The sequence below is a fragment of the Carcharhinus amblyrhynchos genome, chromosome 18 (assembly GCF_965287045.1).
Source record: "Carcharhinus amblyrhynchos chromosome 18, sCarAmb.v2.hapA, whole genome shotgun sequence".
NCBI classification, from domain to species: Eukaryota; Metazoa; Chordata; class Chondrichthyes; order Carcharhiniformes; family Carcharhinidae; genus Carcharhinus; species Carcharhinus amblyrhynchos.
This window is the reverse complement of record NC_137341.1, coordinates 48,567,152-48,591,445: the sequence shown is the minus strand read 5'-3', so window position 1 is coordinate 48,591,445 and position 24,294 is coordinate 48,567,152. Positions and strand designations below refer to the sequence as shown.

At 45.7% G+C, this 24,294-nt stretch overlaps 1 protein-coding gene across 3 annotated transcripts in view; it reads left to right on the top strand.

Moving 5' to 3' along the window:
* Positions 1–24,294, top strand: part of fbxl16 (F-box and leucine-rich repeat protein 16) — a 166,968-nt gene that overhangs the window by 45,246 nt on the left and 97,428 nt on the right. The gene's annotated exons all lie outside the window — the stretch shown is intronic.

Here is a 24,294-nt window from a genome sequence, read left to right as displayed (position 1 = left end):
TCCCTGAAAATAGACAATAAGTACATATGACAGCCAGGCTCCCGCTTCCTTAAATGTTGACCCTTCATCCATTTGGTCCTGGCATGTTTTGGCTGTTGGGAGGCAGAGAGTAGTGAGATGGCTGGGGAGGGGTAAGGGGTGGGGAGGGGGCTGGTGAAAAGCGTCTTTCTAAGAGATACACACAATAAGTGAAAACACCAAAACTCTGTTGACGGCTGAAACATTTCTTTCTGTTTGTAGTTAGCCTGTATGTGGTGTCATTGATTCTGCTGAGCTACTCTTTATTCAGGAGATGTTTGGAAATTACATTTCAAATAATTTGGTTTGATTTATTATTGTCACATGTATTAGTGTACAGTGAAAAGTATTGTTTCTTGCATGCTATACAGACAATGCATACCATTCATAGAGAAGGAAACAAGAGAGTGCAGAATGTAGTGTGACAGTCATAACTCGGGTGTAGAGAAAGATCAACTTAATGTGAGGTAGGACCATTCAAAAGCAGGGAAGAAGCTGTACTTGTGTCGGTTGGTACGTGACCTCAGATTTTTGTATCTTTTTCCCAATGGAAGAAGGTGGAAGAGAGAATGTCCGGGGTGCGTGGAATCCTTAATTATGCTGGTTGCCTTTCTGAGGCAGCGGGAAGTGTAGACAGAGTCAATGGATGGGAGGCTGGTCTGCGTGATGGATTGGGCTACATTCACCACTTTTTGCAGTTTCTTGGGCAGAACAGGAGCCATGCCACGCTGCGATACACCCAGAAAGAATGCTTTCTATGGTGCATCAGTAAAAGTAGCTATGTTCAGCTGGCGAATGCAGGCTCTCCCCAAAACAATTTGCTGCTCAAAGCTGCTGTTTACAAAAAACTCTAACAGAGAAAAATAGCTATGCTGAATTGAAGGCAATCTCCCCAAAATAGACCCATCCCAGCATGAAACTAGCATGGAAGATGCTAACATTGACTCTGCTGTAGACAAATGCTTAGAACAAACATTCCAGTAATATTTTTAGGTCCCGAGCTTAATTCCAGGCTTTGGGGGGGTATCTGTAGTCACAGACCTTGGATATTTTAACCCGTGACGCTTCATTATAATCTGACTGGTGGGATTCCCGTTGAACCGGCTTATCAGCAATGCATCCGCTTTCCGGGAGCCATTTCCTACGGATCAGCCAGGCATCTATTTAAAGCAGGAATGGGCCACTTAAAGGGAAGTTGCTTCCCTTGTGGCTGTTGGTCATTTCCAAGATGCCGGACAAAGATCCTTCTCACCTCTCAGTCACAACAACAAGTCTTCAGAAGCTTCCGTGGATTGAAGTAAGGAAGAGAGAGTCCCCCGGCAATATCGGGATGGTGGACAAACACTGTGTCCATAAAGCATGGAGGGAGAGTTCAGAGGTCGTGAGCTCCAAGATTATCATTCCCAGGATCGGGACTCAAGCACATCACTGACCTGCAGGAGTGGCAAGAGTGAGTACAACTTTTCATTTACTCTACACTCTACACTAATGCTCTATACTATTCTCCACAACACGTGGCAGCATTCCTTCACACCCTTCTCCTAACACTATCAACAATTCTTCCATCTTTGTCATGTTCCGTGTCACCCAACGCAGGGTCAAAGATGCTGTCGCAGACATACGCTCATGTCGTCCATATGTCTTTCACACCAACTCTGAACAACCTTCTCTTCCCATTGATTAGAGCCTGGATATTCACCAACTTCAGGGTGGCACAGAGGTTAGCATTGCTACCTCACAGCGTCAGGGACCCAGGTTTGATTCCCGGCTTGGGGCACTGTCTGTGTGGAGTCTGCACATTCTCCCCGTGTCTACGTGGGTTTCTTCTGGGTGCTCCGGTTTCCTCCCACATTCCGAAAGGCGTGCTGGTTGGGTTCATTGGCCATGCTACATTCTCCCTTAATGTACCTGAACAGGTGCCGGAGTGTGGCGACTAGGGCATTCTCACAGTAACTTCATTTCAGTGTTAATATAAGCCTACTTGTGACACTAATAAATACATCTTAAGCTTTTACTTTCAACCATGATCCCTTCCTCACTTCACACTTTGCAAATCCGCAGCCCATTCAACGCCATCTCATCCTGTTTACCTCTTATGTCTTTGCACAGCCCTGCATCTCTCCACTGTCCTTTTCATTGCCCGCTCATTATCTCTCACTCTTCCTCTCTCTCTGTGCAGGAAAGAAATGGTTCAGGGAGCAAGACTGGGGGAGGACCAGTGACCTTCTAATCTGGGAGCACAACTTGTGAAATCTGTGGGGCTGGTGGAGCTGTGTGCAATGGGTATATCAATATCTGGAGTTTCACCGGACAGAGTCTCTGATAATTACTTCCTTCATTAAGCGCTGGACAAACACATACTGAGTTAACTTCAACACATTAATTTACACTGTGAATGCGCATGTTTTTCTCTTTCTCTTTTTTCTCTTTCTTCCAGGTTTCCTCCACAGCTTCGAACCCACAAAGATGGCACCTCAGAGAGGAGGAGGATCTCTCCAAGAGGGCAACACCAAGCACTCCACCCCACCCAATCAGCAGCACAGAAACTGGCACTCTGCCCAGATTAGAGAGTGAGTTAGGGTGGTCTGTATGTGGCGGTGAACCTGGCATTCATGCTCATAAGTGGGCACTAATGGCAGGAACAGTCCAGGAGACAGCTTGCTGAACTGTGAGGTTCTCTGCTGGGTCAGCATTGAACAGAAGGCTGCTTGCCTCATTCAAACAATTGTATGAGATTTTGAAGATCCTGCCAAGTTCTCTCTACTTTGGAACATGTGGAGGACTTCTCTGACCTTAGTGGTGCCATCTTACAGCACCCTTCAATCTAACCAGAATGGTATGGCCACCTCCCAAGACACTGCATCCAGGACCTTGCAGCATGAGTCCATATTTGCATGTTTGGCAGCTTCTGGGGAAACTCAGGTGACTGTCTTGTAGATTCTGCAGTCAAGTCCGCACCCCACCTTGGCCTTTTGTCTTACAGAGGCAGAGAGCCATCTTGGTGGAAAAGTGGACAGGGGTCAAGAGGCCATTCATCTTCTCCACTTTTCCGTCTTGCAGAGAAGTAGCAGTGATGAGCCCATCCCCATTGGAGGGACAGTGAGGTAATGGGAGTGTGGCATGTTACTGTCTCTCAGGATGTCAGCATGTTTGATCCCTTACCACCCCCCAGTTAATCCCCAAAACTGTATCAAAAAACCCATTCAGCCAGTCTGCAGAAGTCAAAGTGCTGCCAACTGCAACTGTGCCTCCAGGGCTCATACAATCAGGAATTAAGGGCCGTTGCTTTCTCAAAGACCTCCGCCTGAGTGACAGCAACTCTGCAGCAGCTCTGACAAAGTGCAAGGAGGGGAAATCTTCTGATGAAAAAAACATTACAGGCGGAGGACTTCAACATCAAAGGCTCTGAGTTCAATCCTCTGTTTGTAAATAAATTCAACGCCATGTTCACATTTGGGAGATTGGTGTAGGATCTGTTTTCATTGCAGATGGTTAGTTTATAGAGGACAGAATCCTATATAAGATCCTTTCTCATAGATTCCCTACAGTGCAGAAGGAGGCCATTCAGCCCATTGAGTCTACACTGACAACAATCCCACCCAGGCCCTATTCCTGTAAACCCCACACATTCATCCTACCAATCCCCTTGACACTAATGCTCAATTTAGCAGGGCCAATCAACCTAACCCACACATCTTTGGAGTGACCAGGATGGCACTGTTATACAGCTGGGTAGGAGGATGGTTTGACAGTAATAAAGGAGGTAATGAAGGGGTTAAGAAGTAATGGAGAGGGATTAAGGATTGATAATGGCGAGGGGTTAAGGATTGATAATGGAGAGGGGTTAAGGATTGATAATGCAGAGGGTTAAGGATTGATAATGGAGAGGGGTTAAGGATTGATAATGGAAAGGGGTTAAGGATTGGTAATGGAAAGGGGTTAAGGATTGATAATGGAGAGGGGTTAAGGATTGATAATGGAAAGGGGTTAAGGATTGATAATGGAGAGGGGTTAAGGATTGATAATGCAGAGGGTTAAGGATTGGTAATGCAGAGGGTTAAGGATTGATAATGGAGAGGAGTTAAGGATTGATAATGAGGTCAACAGAAGATTTGAGAGTTCAGAGGGCAATTCTCCCAAAAAAATTCTAAGTGTTGAAATTTGTGTGAAAACTGGAGTAAATCCTGCTGGTTTTTTCAGCGGGATTTCAGAACGAATCTTCCACAGTCTCACGCTCCGCACTGCAGAGCACCTCAGCTTGAATCGTGCTTAAAACCTGTGGGCGGGGCCTATTCCCATGGGAAAGACCGGCAGCATACTGCTGAGTGGGCCACTGCGCATGCGCCGATCTGTTAGCGCCGAGATCAGCGCATGCACAATGGCCCTGCACTCCCCACCTCCCAGTTGCTGGCCAACCCCATGATCCCCTATCGGTGCCCCTCCAAGCTCTGAGCTACCCATGGCCAAATCGCTAGCTTCCCAAATGCATCCAAGCCAGCCTCGATCCTACGACCACCCCCAACCCACCTTGATCTCCCCACCACCCCTGTAGCCCCGATCTCCTGATTCCCCCACTGATCCCTTCCTCCCCACTGGCAGCCTTGAACTCCATGCCCCCCCTTCAGTCCTGACCCCGCTGAGCAGGGTGACCCCCCCCCACTCCCCCCTTGCTCCTCGATGGCCAGCCCTGATAGCTGGCCTCCCTCCCTCTGTCACTCAGCCAGAGTGCAGAGTAGTGCGATCCCCCCATCCCCACTGATCACCCCCAGGGCCCCGCCACCATCAGGCCCCAACCCCATTAGATCCCCCCTTCTCTGGCATTGCCCGATTTCCATGGAGCAGTGCCAAGGTGCTCCCTGGGCATTAGTACTTTGCCCTTTGTGCAGTGCAAGGGGGCCAGGCTGGCACTGCCAAAGTGTCAATGCCTAGGGGGCACTTCCTCTGAAGAGGGGGGGGGGGCTTGATTTTCCCCCTCTTCGCTCCAGCAGAGTTGGGCCATCAGCTTAGCGCAAGTGGGAAGTTATACTAAACTCTGGTGGAGTGAACCACTCCTGGTGGGGAGGACGGTGGGGGCCAGGGGAGAAGGAGACATTATCAGGCCCGGAGATTTCAGTCCCGGGCCCACTAATGATATTTAAAATCAATGGACTTGATGATTTAAATAAATTATTCAGCTCCGCGTCGATTTCTAGCACGGAGCTGACAGACTTGGAAATCCGGTTACTGGGGACGCCCGGAAGCTGTGATGTTTAGCTGGGAGTCTGAGAATCAGCCTCCCCTCGAGTGTCCCGGCCCACTGCGTTACAAAAGCAGCGCAGTGAGAGGGGAGAATTGCGTCCCCTCCCTTATTTTCCCAGCTCTCTCTGGCTGCCAGATGTACCTGAACAGGCGTCGGAGTGTGGCAACTTGGGGGTTTTCACAGTAACTTCATTGCAGTGTCAATGTAAGCCTACATGTGGCACTGATAAATAAATAAACTTTAAACTTATGTTCACCACAGGCTTGTGATTTTGTTTGACTTTATTTTGTGCAACAATAGCATTGTTCCTTTACAGCTGACTCCTGGAGTTCGGACAGATAGTGGCATCACAAAGATCATGAGATGCTGGCGTTGGATTGGGGTGGGCACAGTAAGAAGTCTCACAACACCAGGTTAAAGTCCAACAGGTTTATGTGGAATCACCAGCTTTTGGAGCGCTGCTCCTTCCTCAGGTGAAAGTTGGGTTCACAAACACGGCACATATAGACAAAGGCACAACTGCAAGATAATGGTTGGAATGTGAGCTTTTACAGGTAATCAGGTCTTTACAAGTACGGATAGTGGAAATAAGGGTAATCACAGGTTAAAGAGGTGTGAATAGACCTTGTCTCACCTGAGGAAGGAGCATCACTCTGAAAGCTCGTGATTCCAAATAAACCTGTTGGACTTTAACCTGGTGTTGTGAGACTTAGCACAAAGTTCATGATGGGATATTCACATCGGTGTGGGCTGCCAGTGGATTTTGGTGATTTTAACTGTATGCCGAGTGCATCCTGCTGAGCGGGTAGAGTTAAAATTAACACCTAATGATGTATTTTCCCCAAAAATGAATGCTTATGTTATGAAACAGGATTATTTTAAATTCTGACAAACGCATACATAACGGAACAGAACTGAACAAGCTGCAAACAATCAAAATGCTCGTGGAACAACTGCTTAGCTGGTTATCAATTATTGTTAAATTGCAAATTAATGTAAATTACTTTTTCCATTAAAAGCTGGGAAAAGAACTCTTCTGGTGATAAAATCCTCTTCCCCGACTTATTAAGCTCAATGCAAATCAAAAATGATTTAAAAGGCACTTTAAAATAAAGTCGATGATAATTGGGCTCGAATCGTTTATTGATTCACGGTGGCACAAGTGGTTATCACTGCTACCTCACAGCGCCAGGGACCCAAGTTTGATTCGTGGCTTGGGTAACTGTCTGTGCAGAGTCCGCACGTTCTCCTCATGTCTGCATGGGTTCCCTCCGAGTGCTCTGGTTTCCTCCCACAGTCCGGAAGACGTGCTGGTTAGGTGCTTTGGCTGTAATAAATTCTCCCTCAATGTACCTGAACAGGCACTGGAGTGTGGCAACTAGGGGATTTTCACAGTAACTTCATTTCAGTGTTAATGTAAGCCTACTCGTGACATTAATAAATAAACTTTCGTGATTGGTATTTTAGTTACGTTCTATTTCATTCTTTTGTGTGATCATCTTCTACTTTAAATTTGTGATTTCCTCACTCTTTCTGAATTTTAATGTACAGGTGTGTTTGTAAATAAGCTTCTGCCCAGGACGATATTCTCTTGTTTGAGATTAATAGGTAACTTTCCATCCAATTGATTCAGACTTTGTAATATCTCAGCCGCAGTGTTTTTTTCCCTGTGTTTTATCGTGCCTAACTGCAAGGGGCTACTCCATGCATCCAACATTCCTTCAAATCCCGTTCCTCAAATTCAAGAGTCATTATGTCTCAAGATCCTTCAGGATTTTGAGATTCTTAGATCTTAACAGGTCGGCTAATCATCTCAAGGACATCTTCTTCCCTGCTGTCATCAGACTCTTGAAAGGACCTACCTCATATTAAGTTGATCTTTCTCTGCACCCTGGTATGACTGTAACATATATTCTGCCCCCTCTCCTTTCCTCCTCCCTCATCGAATTCTAGAAACCCTACAGTGCGGAAAGAGGCCATTCGGCCCAACGGGCCAGCACTGATCACAATCCCACCCAAACCATATTCCCATAATCCACATATTTACCCTGCTAATCCCACTGACACTAGGGTCAATTTAGCATGGTCAATCAACCTAACCTGCACATCTTTGATGTGTGGGAGGAAACCGGAGCACCTGGAGGAAACCCACGCAGACATGGGGAGAACGTGCAAACGCCACACAGATAGTGACCTGAAGCTGGAATTGAACCTGGCTCCCTGGCGCCGTGAGGCAGCAGTGCTAACCACTGTGCCATTGTGCCACCCCTCTATGTACTCTATGAACAGTATGTTTTGTCACCTCTCTATGTACTCTATGAACAGTATGTTTTGTCTGTATAGCGCGCAAGAAGCAAAGGGTGGGATTTTATAGCCTTCCTCGTCCTGAAACTGTAAAATCCCGACCTTCCCCATGTCCGCCTCTTGCCTGCTCCGATTCCCATGGTGGCTGGGGTGGTAAAATTCTGGCCAATACTTATCACAATATTCCAATATGTGTGACAATAATAAATCAAATCAAAGTCTCTCAAATTCCTATGTGCTTCAGATTCACATTGGAAACTGAATATTCTAACAGGTCCTATGCTACCAATCCAATATTTGTTGGACCCGATGCCACAAATCTAACATTGCTTGAAACCTTGCATTATTGATGCATTAGTTCATCAGGTCCTACATTACAAACCTGACATCCTCTAGGTTCACTTATCAAATCAATATCCCTTTATATCCTACCTCGCATTGGGTAAGGTTTCCTCTTTGCTCCATGTGCAAGGAAATCTTAAACCTGTTTAGATAAAGAATGCATTTATGATTTTGTTATTTGAAGGGCACAGAAGGATTTGTTCCCCCCCCGCCAGCCCCCCGCTCCCTGTGGTCCCTGCTGTGTATCTATAATTTTAGTAACAGCTTCTTGCTGAATTGAAAACTGCCATTCAACCTTGGTGCTTAAGATGAACATAAAATGCTTGAATATTATTGAAACCACCCCCCCCTCCACCTCAGAAATAGACAGGGTAGATTCAGAAAGAATGCTCCCAATGGTGGGGGGAGCACAGAGCTAGGGGTCATGGTTTCAGGATAAGGGGTAAACCTTTTTTTGACTGAGGTGAGGAGAAATTTCTTCACCCAGAGGATGGTGAATCTGTGGAATTCACTACCAGTTGAGGCCAAAACGTTGTCTGAGTTCAAGAAGAAATTAGATATAGCTCTTGGGGCTAAAGGGATCAAGGGATATGGGGGGTTAGGGGGGATCAGGATATTGAATTTGATGATCAGCTATGATCAAAATGAATGGCGGAGCAGGCTTGAAGGGCCGAATGGCCTCGTCCTGCTTCTAGTTTAAATATTTCTATGTTAAAATGCTGGGAAAACATGTTGGATTCCAATGTGCATATATTTAAATATCATTATCAGCCCTTTATGCATGGTAATCTCGCTACATTAAATTGTCCATTCATGTTGACCTGAATCACGGCAGGCCTCCACAATGTACACCTGGTGATTAGAACCTATTGGAGTGAGGGTGAGTACAGTCCCTAGCAGGGACTGGGTCATACCAGGGCAGTACCCTGACACTTACCCCAAGCACTTCCTCCAGTGCTAGAGGGGTGTCCCATGGGGAGAGTAATTTGCCCAGGGTTCCATTTTTGTAAGCGGCTGTGGGCTCCGTGATAGTTAAAGTTTAAGTTTGTTTATTAGTGTTGCCAGTAGGCTTACATTAACACTGCAATCAAACTATTTTGAAAATCCCCTCGCCGCCACACTCCAGCACCTGTTTGGGTACACTGAGGGAGAATTTAGCATGGCCAATGCACCCAACCACCACAACTTTCAGATTGTGGGAGGAAACAGGAGCACCCAGAGGAAACCCACGCAGATACATGGAGAATGTGTAAACTCCACTCAGAAAGTGACCCAAGAATCAAACCCAGGTCCCTGGCACTGTGAGGCAGCAGTGCTCACCTCTCTGCCACCTTGCCCCGGTGGTGGGGGATAGAATTCCATGGGTGCCCAGTGGTAGAGGGCCATGCCTGAGCAGTACCCTGACACTTATCCCAGGCACTGCTCCGGCACCCAGTGACGGGGGTAGGGGGGGTATGATTTCCACAATGAGGGTATTCTGTGGTTGGAGATGTTTCTATTTTTATTCTTTTACATTAGAGTGTCTTTCAAAAATCTGAAGTTGCATGCCAGGAGCTCAATCAGAGCTCACCCCACCAGTGTTATGTTGTATTTTTATATTTTTTTATATTTTTTTTCTCTCCATCAGTGTAAAAATATGGTAGGAAAACCTACCATCGCTGATGGCACGCTACACCCACTTTTCCTGCCAATGGTGACACTTTGCCACAAAATGGCCAAATTCCATCCCTAGATTTCATAACTTCTGCTTTGTTCAGATATTCAATTGTTAACATTTTTCTTCAGCATTTTAAAGAGACACTAGTTATAATCATCCATCTATTTGTTATAATACCCTGTGAATCATGTGACAGTTTTACAGTGCAACAATTATAGTCCTTCAGTCTTAAACTATTATCATTCCATCATCACCTTAGTCTATCATTACTGTGTGGTTCCCATTTTATCCAGACTGTGATAGCTATCCCACTGAGCAATGTAGTGTAAAGCAGTGGCACAGTGGTTAATACTGCTACGTCACAGCACCAGGGACCTGGGTTCGATTTCCGGCTTGGGACACTGCCTCTGTGGAGTCTGCACATCCTTCCCGTGTCTGCGCGGGTTTCCTCCGGGTTCCTCCCTCAGTCACAAAGTTGTGCAGATTAAGTACGTTGGCCCTTAGTGTCAGGGGGACTAGCTGGGGTAAATGCATTGGGATAGAGCTAGGTGGGATTGTGGTCGGCACAGACTCGATGGGCTGAATGGCCTCCTTCTGCACTGTAGGATTCTATACAGCCAGTGAATACAGGTTTGTTTTAGCCTAACCTTGTTGTTCAAATGATTCCTGTCAACTACTCAAATTTTGGTTTTAAGATTAATGACAACACCTGAATGGTGACACAGTGGTTAGCGTTGCTGCCTCACAGCGCCAGGGACCCGGGTTCGATTCCCGGCTTGGGTCACTGTCTGTGTGGAGGCTGCACATTCTCCTCAAGTCTGCGTGGGTTTCCTCCGGGTGCTCCGAGAGATGTGCTGGTTAGGTGAGTTAACCATGCTAAATTCTCCCTCTGGGTACCCGAACAGGCGCTGGAGTGTGGCGACCAGGGGATTTTCACAGTAACTTCACTGCAGTGTTAATGTAGGTGTGCTTATGACCTTAATAAATAAACTTTGAGTCAGCTTAAATTATGACCTCATTACCTTCTCAGCCTCCTGCTTAATATTGTGTGAAATGTAAATATACAGAGATAATAATACACAGATGAACCAGTCACCTACCTCACAACTAGGGAGGGTCAACAGCTGTGGAGAAAAATGAGAGGAAATCCTTTAATACCCAATGCTTAATGATTCAACAAAATACCTGTGAAGTTCTTCAAAAAGAATTTCCAAATAGTAATTAGTTTCAAATATGGGACATAATCTGTGTGTGTGGCCCTTTTTACGTTCAGACCTGAACAATGGATGTCCCCATCTTGTGTGCATCTCTCCAGTGCTTACTCCTGTATATAGGAAAACATTATGGAGTGACTTGTTACAAAACATGCATTGCAGCCCTGATCAAAAGTTCATTTATTAGTGCCACAAGTAGGCTTACATTAACACTGCAATGAAGTTACCATGAAAATCCCCTAGACCGCTCCTAGCCGCCATACTCTGGCGCCTGTTCAGGCACACTGAGGGAGAATTTAGCATGGCCACTGCACCCTAACCAGCACGACTTTCTGACTGCGGGGGAGCAAACCGGAGCACCTGGAGGAAACCCACGCAGACACGGGGAGAACGTGCAGATTCCACACAGACAGCGACCCAAGCCGGGAATCGAACCCGGGCCCCCGGCATTGTGAGGCAGCAGTGCCAACCACTGTGCCGCTGTGTCGCTCCTCTGAAGTGAATGCTGCTATGTGTGATTAAAACACTTAATTATCCCATGGTCTTTTATAGCGTCTCCATTTGGCAATGAAATGTGGAATATATTTGAATCAAATCTTAAGTTTTGAAATATCATTGAGACCTGGGCAGAGCAGTCCTGTGGCCCTGTGCTGTAATTGTTTTACATGTATTATCTAAAGTCCGATTAGGCAATGTCAGTGTGTTACCAAAATAACTATCTGATTGGTGTGAGAATATGTTTTATTTTATGATCATCAAAAGAGATTCAGAGATCAGAATTTCATTTTGGGCCTTTCCACAGAGTTGATGCAAAAAATGTTGCACCAATAATTTGATTTAATTTGATTTATTATTATCACATGTATTAACATACAGTGAAAAGTATTGTTTCTTGCGTGCTATATAGATAAAGCATAGCTCGTAGAGAAGGAAAGGAGAGAGTGCAGAATGTAGTGTTCCAGTCATAGCTAGGGTGTAGAGAAAGATCAACTTAATGCAAGGTAAGTCCATTCAAAAGTCTGACAGCAGCACGGAAGAAGCTGTTTTTGAGATGATTGACACATGACCTTAGACTTCTGTATCTTTATCTCATGGAAGAAGGTGGAACAGAGGATGTGTGGGGTGCGTGGCTTCCTTAATTATACTGATTGCTTTTCCGAGGCAGCAGGAAATGTAGATAGGGTCAATGGATGAGAAGCTGGTTTGCATGATTGATTGGGCTTCATTTATGACCCTTTGTATTTTGTAGTTACTTGTGGTCTTGGGCAGAGCAGGAACCATACCAAGCTGTGATACAACCAGAAAGAATGCTTTGTATGGTGCATCTGTAAAAGTTAGTGACAGTCACAGCGGACATGCCAAACTTCCTTAGCCTTCTGAAAAAGTAGAGGTATTGGTGGGCTTTCTTAACTATAGCGTCAGCATGGGGGGGACCAGGACAGGTTGTTGATGATCATGTCCTCCATTTTGCTTCCTGAAGTCGGTGACTATCTCCTCTGTTTGTTGACATTGAGGGAGAGATTATTGTCATCGCACCGATTTTCTATCTCTTTACTAATACTAAAGACTAATCATTACTCTCTGAGTTACCTTGTGTTCTCTTTTATATTTTGACCCACTGTGACTTCCTGCACTATAAGTTTTGACCATCCGCCCTGGGCTAGTCAGTTAGAGGAATTGCTTGATCAAGAGAAGACCAGTACAAACTCCAAATAGGGGCGGCTATTGGGATAACAGCTCACTAGTTTGACATGAGTTTGACACTGGTGTTGTGTATGATCGGCCTGTGTCTATGATTGTCCTTGATATACACCTTCAACTATAGGGGTTTTGATTAACAGTGATTGACTCTGATTTACAAACTCACCCATGTGGGTTCATGATTCATGCTGGTCTATCAACTTATACATGTGGGTATGTATATACAACGCCACCACAGACAACATGGTAACATATTCCAAGGCAAACACCAAGAGCGATTATTAAGCAAAATTTGACACCAAGCCATGGAAGGAGATGTCAAGATACGTGACTTAAAGCTTGGTCAAAGAGGTAGGTTTTAAGGAACATCTTAAAGAAAGTGAGTGGGGCCAAGAAGCAAAGAGGTTTTGAGAGGAAATGCCACAACTTGGAGCCTGTACAAAGCCACCAACATTGGAGCAAAGGCATGGGAGGTGTTGGTGGTGATGTTGTGGTATTTTTACTAAATTAGTAATCCAGCAACCCAGGGTAACACTCTAGGGATCCAGGTTCAAATCCCACCACAGCAGAAGGGGAAATTTGAATCCAATAAAAATCTGGAATTAGAAGGCTACTGATGAATATGAAATCGTTGTCAATTGTTGTGAAAGCCCACCTATCCTTCAGGGAAGAATTCCACTGCATATGATTTCTTCAGAACTAGGCTGCATGGTGACACAGTGATTAGCACTACTGCACCACAGCACCAGGGACCCGGGTTCAACTCCAGTCTCGGGTCACTGTGGGGAGTTTGCACATTCTCCTTGTGTCTGCATGGGTTTTCTCCGGATGCTCTGGTTTCCTTCCACACTCCAAAGATGTGTGGGTTAGGTTGAATGGCCATTGCAAATTGCCCCTTAGTATCAGGGGTATTAGGACTGAAAATAGAATCATGGAATCGTAGAATCCCTGCAGTGCAGAAAGAGGCCATTCAGCCCATCAGGTCTGCCCCGATCACAATCCCATCCAGGCCTTATCCCCATATCCCTACATACTTACCCACTAATCCTTCTAACCTATGCATCCCGGGACACTAAAGGGGAATTTAGAATGGCCAATCAACCTAGCCCGCATATCTTTGGACTGTGGGAGGAAACCGGAGCACCCGGAGGAAACCCACACAGACATGGGGAGAATGTGCAAAGTCCACAGGGACAGTGACCCGAGCCAGGATTCGAACACAGGTCCCTGGAGCTGTGAAGCAGCAAGGCTAATCACTGAGCTACCATGCTGCCCATGGGGTCACAGGGATGGGACCTGGCTGGGATTGTTGTCGGTGCAGACTCGATGGGCCAAATGGCCTCCTTCTATCTATGAAATCTGTCATCTTTACCTAGTCTGGCCTACATTTGGCACCAGTTGTCACAACTCTGCACTCACCTGAAGAAGGAGCAATGCTCCAAAAGCTTGTGCTACCAAATAAACCTGTTGGACTTTAACCTGGTGTTCTGAGACTTCTTACTATGAGGCAGCAGTGCTAACCGCTGTGCTATACTGGCCTTCACGGTGAGGGGATTTGAATACAGGAGTAAAGATTTCTTGCTCCAATTGTATAGAAATCTGATGAGACTGCACCTGGAGTATTGTGTGCAGTTTTGATGTCCTTACCTATGGAAGGAAATACCTGCCATCGAGAGAATGCAATGGAGGTTCACCAGGCTCCTTACTGGGATGGCGGGATTGTCCTACGAGGCGAGACTGAGGAAACTGGAGCCGTATTGTTCAGAGTTTAGTAAAATGAGAGGTGATCTCATTGAAACTTACAATATTTTTACAGGTGTAGATAGGATGGTTCCCCTGGCTGTAGAACCAGGGATATGGTCTCTGAATAAAGTGCAGAGCATTGAAGATGGTGATGAGGAGAAATTTCTTCACTCAGAGAGTGGTGAACCTTTGGAATTCTGTACCCCAAGGAGCTGTGGAATCTCAAGCATTGAACGTGCTCAACAGAAATGGATAGATAGCACAAGAAAATGGCACTGATTAGATCAGCCACGATCTAATTGAGTGGAAGAGCAGGTTCAGTGGGCCAAATGGACTACACTTACTCCTATATTAACTGTAAGAAGTTTCACAACACCCGGTTAAAGCCCAACAGGTTTATTTGGAATCATGAGCTTTCGGAGTGCTGCTACTTCATCAGGTCGGACAGCACGGTGGCACAGTAGTTATCACTGCTGCCTCACAGCGCCAGGGACCTGGTTTCAATTCCCGGCTTGGCTCTGTGTCTATGTGGAGTTTGCACATTCTCCCCGTGTCTGCGTGGGTTTCCTCCGGGTGCTCCGGTTTCCTCCCACAGTTTGAAAGACGTGTTGATTAGGCATGTTGACTCGAACAGACGCCGGATTGTAGTGACTGGGGAGATTTCACAGTAACTTCATTGCCATTTTAATATAGACCTACTTATGACTAATAAAATGAACTTAACTTAAACAAACTTAGGTGAATGATGAAGAAACAGTGCTCGTGACTCCAAATAAACCTGTTGGACTTTAACCTGGAGTTGTGAGACTTCTTACAGTGCCTACCCCAGTCCAACGCCAGCATCTCCACATCATATCTATATTGACTGGGTAGGCTGTAAGACCAAGTCAGGCTTAAATAAAATTACTTCTGGAAGCAAATAACTTTCAGAGCAACAGGGGTAGATATTATTTTTATCTCAATTTTTTTTTATCTGTGCTAGGAGCCAGTGGGATTTAAAAACTGCATTGGGGCAGCCGAGTAAAATCCTTAGGGCAGATTGAAGCAAACTTTCAGAGTGTGACCGAGCTTTTAAATGGTTCATTTAAAAGCCTTTCCTTCAGTGGGTACAAGGCTGGGTTATCATTATTGGAACGTACAGTTATGAGTGTCAATTTGGATACAGATTTGATGCTGGAAAGAATACGAGGTCTGAGAAGACTCTGAGATAATTAGGAGCTGTGCTCGGTGAGCCATTGGCTTGAACAGTTTGTTAGTCACAGCTTGATGTGATGGACTGCAGGGAGGCTGATGTTGTGCCAACATTCTGAAAGGGCAATTAGTCATTACCAGGAAATTAGAGAGGAATTACTTTGACTCTGGTGATCGGGATGTTGCTGGAAGGGATCATTAGAGGTACACTCTGACCACATGGACAGAGAGATACAATCAGAGGCTTCCAACATGACTCCTTGGAAAAGACAGACATCTTTTACTGGATCCGGGTGATTTCTCTGTGGAAGTTGTTAAATTGGGGGTTGAAGGCAGTGTAGTTGACTGTTTACTTGGAGCTTTAAAAGCTTTTGGTAAGTGCTATCTCTCAAACAGGCTAATTTATAAGTCCTGCAGGATTGGGGGGGATGGGGGGACAACAAATTAATTGCACTCTTAAAGGCAAAAGGTTGCTGACAATGGGATCACAGAATCGTTACAATGCAGAAGGAGGCCATTCGGCCCATCAACCCTGCACCAACAGCAATCCCACCCAGGCAGTATCCCCGTAACCCCACATATTTACCCTGCTAATAATTTAGCACAGCCAATCCACATGACCCACACATCTGTGGAGGAAACCCACGCAGACATGGGGAGAATGTGCAAACACCCGCACAGAGGGCGATATTTTACGATCTCGCTCAGGTGAGGCTCGTAAAATCCTGTCCGAGGCCAATGGAGAATTCCGTTCTGCGTAAGATTCCAACTAGACAGCCACCCAGGCAGGAATCGAACCCAGGTTCCTGGCACTATGCACCAACAGTGCTAACCACTGTGCCGCCTGTTCAGTAACAGTTCTGTACAGAGATCAGTTATTAGTGGAGTTTTGCAGGGATTGGTGGAATCATTCCTCTTTTCAATCTTTATTAATGACTAAGATGATGGAATTGGAAACTTCTCTGCTTGCTTGCAGACGGTGCAAATGATTGTGTATTAGAAACTTGGATGAGATGAAACAAGTACTAACAGACCTAGATATGATGGAGAAAGGGTCCACATCAGGCAAATGTCATTAATGCTCTTTGCAATGTTTATGAATGACTTGGATGAAGGACTAATGAGTTGTATGTCCATGTTTGCAAGTTAGGAGACTTATTAAGTATTGCAGATGGAAGTGGGAAGTTGTAACCAACTTTTGCCCCAGCAATAAACTAACCTGTAAATACGGGCAGCATGGTGGCACAGTGGTTAGCACTGCTGTCTCGCAGCGCCAGGGATCAGGGTTCGATTCCCGGCTTGGGTCACTGTGTGGAGTTCTCCGTGTGTCTGCATGGGTATCCTCCGGGTGCTCCAGTTTCCTCCCACAGCCCAAAGATGTGCGGTTTAAGTTGATTGGCCATGCTAAATTGACCCCAGTTTCGAGGGGATTAGCAGAGTAAATATGTGGGGTTACAGGGTCTGGGTGAGATTGTTGTCGGGGAGGCTTGATGGGCCAAATGGCCTCCTTCTGCACTGTGGGGATTCTACAATAACAAGGGGTAAGCAGGACGGGGAAGGAGGGAAACTTAACAGATGGAAAATCTGGAAAAATGGACCTCTCGGAGGCCTTGCTGGGTTTAGCAGCGGGGCAGGTATAATGGTTTCCTGGCACTAGCCAGCCATACAGAGAGGTTGGCTGGCTGCCGGGTAGATAGGTGGCCATGGGGTGGCCCAAAGGTGAATCGGGACTTTGAGGAGGAGGGCACGTGCAGAGGAAGATAAAAATTGGAGGTTAAAACATGAATCAGGGATGACGGGATGGGGAGCTGGAGAGAGTCAGACATTGAGGATCTGATAGTTGCTCAGTGGGTGTTGGCCAATCTGGGGGGTTGGATTGTGAGACAATTTACAGGTTAGTTTGGGGGCCAACTGGCATCCATGCCAGTCACCTCAATTACCTCTCATGTTAAAGTCAAAGTTTAATTATTAGTCACAATTAAGGCTTATATTAACACGGCAATGAAGTTACTGTGAAATTCCTCTAGTTGCCACACTAGGTGACTGTTCATGTCAATGCACCTAACTAGCACAACTGTGGGAGGAAGCCGGATCACCCAGAGGAAACCCATGTAGACATGGGGAGAACGTGCAGCCTCCGCAGAGACAGTGACCCAAGCCGGTAATTGCACCCAGGTCTGTAGCGCCGTGAGGCAGCAGTGCTAACCACTGTGCCACCATGCTGCCTAGTAGTGATTTCCATATTCACGTAGTCTCTGGCTGAAGAAGTTTCTCCTGAATAACCTACAGGATTTATCAGTGATTGTCCTAGATTTATGGTCCCAAGTGTTCTAATCAAGACCAATCAAGCTATTTCTTCCATTTTTGTGCAAACTTAGGCAACTGGAGTTGGTATAGGGATACCACTTTGTGATTGTGCTTTGCTTTAAATGTTTAGCACTTAATTCATTGCTTTTACTAAGAGTTTCCCTTGTGAAAGGCTTGCTGGCAGGTTGCAAGGCTCCAGAGTTGCTGGAGTCCTAATTGTAACCTCCTTGGGCAATGTAATGGCTCAGGGCGGCACAGTGACACAGTGGTTAGCACTGCTGCTTCATGACATCAGGCAGACGGGTTCAGTTCCAGCCTTGGGTGACTGTGTGGAGTTTACACCTTGTCCCTGTGTCTGCATGGGTTTCCTCCAGGTGCTCCAGTTTCCTCCAAAGATGTGCGGGTTAGGTAGATTGGCTGTGCTAAATTTCCTTTTAGTGTCGGGGGATTATTTTATTTATTAGTCACAAGTAGGTTTACCTTAACATTGCAAGTAAGTTACTGCGAAAATCCCCAAGTTGCCACGCTCCGGTGTCTGTTCAGGTTAATGCATCTAATCACCACGTCTTTCAGAATGTTGGAGGAAACCGGAGCACCCGGAGGAAACCCAGGCAGACATGGGGAGAACATGCAAACTCTGCACAGACAGTGACCCAAACCGGGAATCGAACTCGGGCCCCTGGCACTGTGAAGCAGCAGTGCTAACCACTGTGTCACTGTGTTGCCTCTGCAGAGTAAATTCCTGGGGTTAGGAGGATAGGGCCTGGGTGGGATTGTGATCGGTGCAGACTCGATGGGCCGAATGGCCTCCTTCTGCACTGTAGGATTCTGTGTTCTTTTGCTGCCTTACCCCTACCATCTCCTCCTGTGGTGCGTACACTCCAGGCGATGGGGGCGGGGTTGGGGGGGAGTGTCATCTGTGCCATTAAGGGAGTAGATTCTCTCTCCCGCCATGCACAGTACAGCTTTCAGCCAGCATTCCCCACTCTGTGGAAACCAACTCAGCTCCATGAACATCTGTGCCTGCATCATAGGTACCCGAAAAGTCATAGGTAGAAGAAGGTAGATGAGGCATTCACTGAATGTTAAAATGGCGGCGGGGGCTTGTTGGGCCGAAGGGCCTGTTTCCTGTGCTGTGTTGTTCTTTGTTCTTTGCCTCCCATTCTTAATTCAACTGCTTAAATGCTTTCAAATTACACTTTGCAATGAGTAAGCGAGTTTCCTTTTCATTAGCTGTTCCGTTTAGCGGGAGATATAATGCATAGGGTTGAAAATCAGCAAAATGGTATGTAAACTAGCAAGCGTTAATTCCAGTCTTTGGAATTCTACCACCCCGCCTACCACGGAATTTTGATTTGATTTGATTTGATTTATTGTCACATGTGTTGGGACACTGTGAAAAGTATTGTTTCTTGCGCGGTATACAGACAAAGCATACCGTTCACAGAGAAGGAAAGGAGAGAGTGCAGAATGTAGTGTTGTAGTCATAGCTAGGGTGTAGAGAAAGATCAACTTAATGAGAGGTAAGTCCATTCAGGGAAGCAGGGAAGAAGCTGTTCTTGAGTTGGTTGGTATGTGATCTCAGACTTTTGTATCTTTTTCCCAACGGAAGAAGGTGGAAGTGAGAATGTTTGGGGTGCGTGGGGAATCGGAGTGGGTGAGGGAGGCTGAAGGAAATGCCTGTTGACCTTGGGCGGAAATTTCCCGTCTCGCTCAAGCGAGGCGGTAAAATCCTGCCCAGTATATTTTTAACCCTTGATGTCAAACTTACTGATGTTCCGATCCTAATTAACAAGAAGAATATTCGTCCATTAATGATGTGACTTCAAAAAAAATCCACCAAACTAGAATTATGAAGAATTCTGGAAATGTTCTATGCCAGTGCTGGACAGGATAGAGGCAGTACACAACGTGCCTGCCTCCCATTCTCAATTCAACTGTTTAAATACTTCCATATCTTCTCTAACTCCTTTATTTTCCTCACGCATCTGTGCGGTATAGCTACAAACTCCGGCAGCTGTCCTCACGCTTGATTTCCCCTGTTTATGACCCTCTGCTCTTGGCATTTCCGACCATCAGTTCTGACAAGGGGTGTGGATTTCTTTGCCAGTCTGTGGGCCCCTGCACCATAATGCCGTCTGGCATTGAACTCGGCCAATGTCTGCCAGCTAATATAGTCCCATTGCCGCACTGTTTAAGGATGTGGAGACATTTTGCTACATTAAAGATACTATATAAATCTAAGTTGTTGTATGGGTGGCACAGTGGTTAGCACTGCTGCCTCACAGGGCCAGGGAACTGGGTTTTGGTTCCTGGTTTGGGTCGCTGTCTGTGTGGAGTCTGCATGTTCTTCCCATGTCTGCGTGGGTTTCCTCCGGGTGCTCCAGTTTCAAAAGAACAAAGAAAATTATAGCACAGGGACAGGCCCTCCGGCCCTCTAAGCTGGCACTGCCCATGCTACCCCTTTCCTCCCACAGTCCGAAAGACGTGCTGGTTAGGTGCATTCTAAATTCTCCCTCAGTGTACCCGAACAGGCACCGGAGTGTGGCTACTAGGGGATTTTCTCAGTAACTTCATTACAGTGTTAATGTAAGCCAACTTGTGACACTAGCAAATAAATGAATTGTCATTTTTCTTCCATCTGTACAGATGATTACACATTGAAACGTAGAAACTAGAAGCAGGAGTAGGCCATTCAGCCCTTCGAGTCTGTTCCACCATTCATTTTGATCATCGGAGTATCCTGATCCCCCCCTTCCCCCATATCCCTCGATCCCTTTAGCTCCAAGAGCGATATCTAATTCCTTCTTGAAATCACACAATGTTTTGGCCTCAACTACTTTCTGTGGGAGTGAATTCCACACATTCACCACCCTCTGGGTGAAGAAATTTCTCCTCACCTCAGTTCTGAAAGGTTTATCCCTCATCCTCAAAGTATGACCCCTAGTTCTGGATTCCCCCACCATTGGAAACATTCTTTCTGAATCTACCCTGTCTGACCTTGTTAGAATTTTATAAATTTCTACGAGATCCCCTCTCACTCTTCTAAATTCCAGTGAATATAATCCAAACTGACTTAGACTCTGGGTCTGTACCCAATGGAATTTAGAAGGATGAGGGGGGAACCTCATTGAAACTCACAGAATACTGAAAGGCCTGGATAGAGCGAATGTGGGGAAGATGTTTCCATTAGAGGGAGAGACTGGGATCCGAGGGCACAGCCTCAGAGTTAAGGGACGGCCCAATAGAACCAAGGTAAGGAGGAATTTCTTCAGCCAGAGGGTAGTAAACCTGTGGAATTCATTGACACAGAGGAGGCCCGGTCATTGAGTGTATTTAAGACTGAGATAGAGATAGATGAATTCTTGATTGAATCATATAATCCTTATGATGCAGAAGGAGGCCATTTGGCCCTTCGAGTCTGCCCCAACCACAATCCCACAATCCCACCCATCCCTATAACCGCAAGTGTTTGCCTTACTAATCCCCCTGACACTAAGTGGCAACTAAGCATGGCCAATCCATCTAACCCGCACATCTTTGGATTGTGGGAGGAAATCGGAGCAGTCGGAGAAAACCCATGCAGAGACAGGGAGAACGTGCAAACTCCACACAGACAAATCGGTAAGCGGATCAAAGGTTACGTGGGAAAGGCGGGAGAATGGGGTTGAGGAACCTATCAGCCATGATTGAATGGCGAAGCAGACTCAATGGGCCAAATGGCCTAATTTTACTCCTATATCTCATGGTCTCATATGACAGACCTGCCCTCCCAGGAATCAGCCTGGTAAACCTTCACTATATTCCCTCTATAGCAAGGATATCCTTCGTCAGATAAGGACACCAAAACTGCATCATTACAGGTGAGACCTCATCTCATGCAGGTACTTTTGTGAAAGATTCAATTGCCTTTCTTCCACTGTTTGGAATCTACAAATGTTATGTAGATAGTCTGAGCTGATGAGTGTGTGTGGCCTTTATTGCTCAGTTATGAATTGTTTGCTGCCTTTTAACCTGAGGCTGACCTGCTCTGTCCACGGCAATGTGCCCAGGAGTTGAAGCATGACTGCGTCGTTCATCTAGAAGTTTGGGTCGCTGCCCTTCCTGGATTGTCCTGGAATCTCAGACACCAGGACAAGCTGATTGGAAGTGATTTGATTTGATTTATTATTGTCACGTATATTAGCATATAGTGAAAAGTATTGTTTCTTGTGTGCTATACAGACAGAGCATACCGTTCATAGAGAAGGAAAGGGCGGCACGATAGCACAGTGGTTAGCACTGCTGCTTCACTGTTCCAGGGACCTAGGTTCAAATCCCAGCTCGGGTCATTGTCTATGTGGAGTTTGCACATTCTGTCTGTGTCTGCGTGGGTTTCCTCTGGGTGCTCCGGTTTCCTCCCATGGTTCAAAGATGTGTGGGTTAGGTTGATTGGCCATTCTAAATTGCCCCTTAGTGTCCTGGGATGCCTAGGTTAGAGGGATTAGTGGATAAATATGTAGGGATATGGGGATAGGGCCTGGGTGGGATTGTGGTTGATGCATACCCGATAGGCCGAATGGCCTCTTTCTGCACTGTAGATTTCTATGAAACGAGAGAGTGCGGAACGTAGTGTTACAGTCATAGCTAGAACATAGAGAAAGATCAACTTAATGCGAGGGTGTGTTCTCAGCCCCCTACTATACTCCTTATGACTGTAACTGTGTGGTCAAATTCCCCTCAATTCAATTTTCAAGTTTGCTGAGGACACTGCCACAGGGGGTCGGATCTCAAACTATGATGAGACAGAGTACAGGAATGAGATAGAGAATCTGGTGAACCGGTGATTTTCACATACCTTCGTCTTGTAGCCTGTTATGTCTTGCAAACCTTGCCATAGTCGGCAGGAATCGGTGTGGCTAGCCTGGGAGTTTTTGGCATCTTTGATGGATCTCCTTAGATCGTATCTGGCTTTCTTGTGTAGGTCAGAGTCACCTGACTTGAACGCCTCTTTTAAACAATAAAAATAGAGTGTTTAAACTCTTTAAACTCTTTGAATCTTTCTCCTTACAGGATATAAAAATATCCATAATGAGGCTGATAGTCAGGCATCATCCAACTGGGTGCTTTTTGCTTTCCAGTTGGTGTAGGAAGTCAGTGCGTCACAAGGATGGACGTGTTGGTGACTAATGGTTTGAGTGTGGGGGAAAGTTATGTGACGGAGCCTCCAGGAATACATTTAATCACGATCCACAACTCCGTCTGCAGTCGGTCCATTTTTGCACAGAGGTTTTCTGATTAGATTAGATTTGATTTATTATTGTCACATATATTAGCATACAGTGAAAAGTACTGTTTCTTGCGTGCTATATAGACAAGCATACTGTTCATAGAGAAGGAAAGGAGAGAGTGCAGAATGTAGTATTACAGTCATAGGTAGGGTGTAGAGAAGGACCAAGTTAATGTGAAGTAAGTCCATTCAAAAGTCTGACAGCAGCAGGGAAGAAGCTGTTCTCGAGTTGGTTAGTACATGAGCTCAGAATTTTGTATCTTTTTCCCGAAGGAAGAAGGTGGAAGAGAGAATGTCCGGGGTGCGTGGGGTCCTTAATTATTCTGGTTGCTTTGTTGGGGCATTGGGAAGTGTAGACAGAGTCAATGGATGGGAGGCTGATTTGCATAATGGATTAGGCTACATTCACGAACTTTCGTAGTTTCTTGTGGTCTTGGACAGATCAGGAGCCCATACCAAGCTGTGATACAACCAGAAAGAATGTTTTCTATAGTACATCTGTAAAAGTTGGTGAGATTTGTTTGCAATCCCTTGAGAAAAAAAAATTTACAAGGATACTAAAAAACAGAAAATGCTGGAAAATCTCAGCAGGTCTGGCAGCATCTCTAAAGAGAGGGTAGAGCCAATATTTCGAGTCTGGATGACCCTTCATCAGAGCTGACCTGAAACCTTGGCTCTATTCTCTCTCCACAGATGTTGTCAGACCTGTTGAGATTTTCCAGCATTTTCTGTTTCTTTTTGGATTCCAGAATCCGCAGTATTTTTCTTTCATCGTTAAAAAAGATTGTTTCTTTCTGCTGTTTTCTTTGATTTGATTTGATTTATTATTGTCACCTTTATTAACATACAGTGAAAAATATTGTTTCCTGCGTGCTATGCAGAGCAAAGCGTAGAGAAGGAAACAAAAGAGTGTAGAATGTAGTGTTACAATCATAGCTAGGGTACAGAGAACTTAATGCAAGGCTGTGTTCTCAGCCCCCTACTATATTCCTTATGACTGTAACTGTGTGGCCAAATTCCCCTCCAATTTGATTTTCAAGTTTGCTGACGACACCACCGTAGGGGGTCGGATTTCAAATAATGACGAGACAGAGTACAGGAATGAGATAGAGAATCTGGTGAACTGGTAATTTTTACATACCTTCATCTTGTAGCCTGTTATGTCTTGCAGATCTTGCCATAGTCGGCCGGGGCTGGTGTTGCTAGCCTGGGAGTTTAGCTTGGTCCAGTTCTGTCTTTTGGCATCTTTGATGGATCTCCTTAGATTGTATCTGGCTTTCTCGTGTAGGTCAGAGTCGCCTGACTTGAA